This window comes from Octopus bimaculoides, chromosome 3, assembly GCF_001194135.2.
Source record: "Octopus bimaculoides isolate UCB-OBI-ISO-001 chromosome 3, ASM119413v2, whole genome shotgun sequence".
Classification (NCBI taxonomy): domain Eukaryota; kingdom Metazoa; phylum Mollusca; class Cephalopoda; order Octopoda; family Octopodidae; genus Octopus; species Octopus bimaculoides.
The window spans coordinates 43,334,705-43,336,531 of NC_068983.1; positions in this window are offsets into that span (position 1 = coordinate 43,334,705).

A 1,827-nucleotide genomic window follows, 5' to 3' on the forward strand; every position below is an offset into this window, starting at 1 on the left:
CTTTGGTCGGCCCGAGGCTATAGTAGAAGACACTTTCCCAAGGTGCCATGCAATGGGACTGAACCCGGAACCTTGTGGTTGGTAAGCAAGCTCCTTACCACACAGCCACAACATTTTTATAACAATCATACCATGCCTATTGAGGAAGCCAAAAGTCAACAATGTGTTGAAGTATTGAATCAAAAGGATCTAACACTTTTAATCCAATCTCGTCGCGACATAAACTCAAGGTTGATCGATGGAAATTGAACCAAGAAACGAAAAACGTCAATGAAATTCTGAAATACATCAGAACAAACAACATCACAGAAACAAATAATTTGACCAAAGTAGCAAGTATTGTTGTAGCAGAAAATGTGGGTGTCGATGTCAATAAAATGAAACATAATGGGAGTGACAAAAGAAAAGATCTATGGTCGAAAAAAAGAATCCGGGCAGGGTTAGACATGCTCTCGAAGGAAATTTCTGTTAGACGGAAAAGAGAAAGGAGAGCTTAAAAGCGAACAAAAATACAGGGCGCTGAAAAGGAAGTATAATATTGAAAGAAAGGGCCTGAAAGTAGTAGTGGAGGAACTGAAACAGCGCCTCGTTGCAAAGAAAGCAAAGAAAGCAAAGATGGTAAGATACGACAAAAGAATGAAGGGTTACCACAAGAATAGATTATTCAGAGTAGATCTGAAGAGATTCTGTAAAGAAATAAACGGAGACTGTACAGATGAAAAGTTGATACCAGATAACAATGAAAGTCAAAGATTTTGGAGTGACATCTGGAGCAAAAACAAGGAGCACGAGAAGGATGCTGAATGGTTGCAAGAAATGAAGCAAACAGCAGTCTGTCCAAAACAGGCGGAACTAGTCATTTCAGTTAGGGAAGTGAAGGAAATCAACAAAAAAACGAGCAACTGGACCAGATGGAGTTCAAGGCTACTGGATCAAAAGATTTGGAGAATGTCATGCATGAATAGCTGCGCAACTCAACACCTTGTTAAATGCCAACCAAGTAATACTAGAGTGGTTGACATTGGGTAGGACAGTGCTGTGCCTGAAAAAACATCGAAAAAGGCAATACGGTAGACAATTACAGGCCGATATCCTGTTTGCCACTTATGTGGAAGTTACTGACTGGAATACTCGCAGAGTCAATGTACGAACATCTGGGGAAAAATGGAGTTGCAAGCGTAAGTGCAGAGGTACCAAGGATCAACTCCTGGTAGACAAAACTGTACTGAGAGACTGCAAGAGGAGGAAAAGTAACTTAGCCATGTTATGGATCGACTATCGTAAGGCGTACGATTTGATCTCACATTCTTGGGTTATGGAGTGTAAGAACCTGTTTGGGATTGCATCGAATGTTGAGCGATTGCTTGGTAAAAGTATGGCGAATTGGAGGGCGGACCTGACAGTATACGGAAGAAGTTTAGGGACAGTAGAAATTAGGAGGGGCATCTTCCAAAGGGACTGCCTGTCCCCACTGATCTTTGTACTGTGCTTGATACCACTAACACTGATTCTGAGGAAAGCAAAAGCTGGGTATGTATTCAAAAGCCGCCAACAAAAAGTCAACCATTTGTTATTCATGGATGACTTCAATCTTTATGGTAGAGAGATTTACTCTTTTACTCTTTTACTTGTTTCAGTCATTTGACTGCGGCCATGCTGGGGCACCGCCTTTAGTCGAGCAAATCAACCCCAGGACTTATTCTTCGTAAGCCCAGTACTTATTCTATCGGTCTCTTTTGCCGAACCGCTAAGTGACGGGGACATAAACACACCAGCATCGGTTGTCAAGCAATGCTAGGGGGACGAACACAGAAACACAAATACACA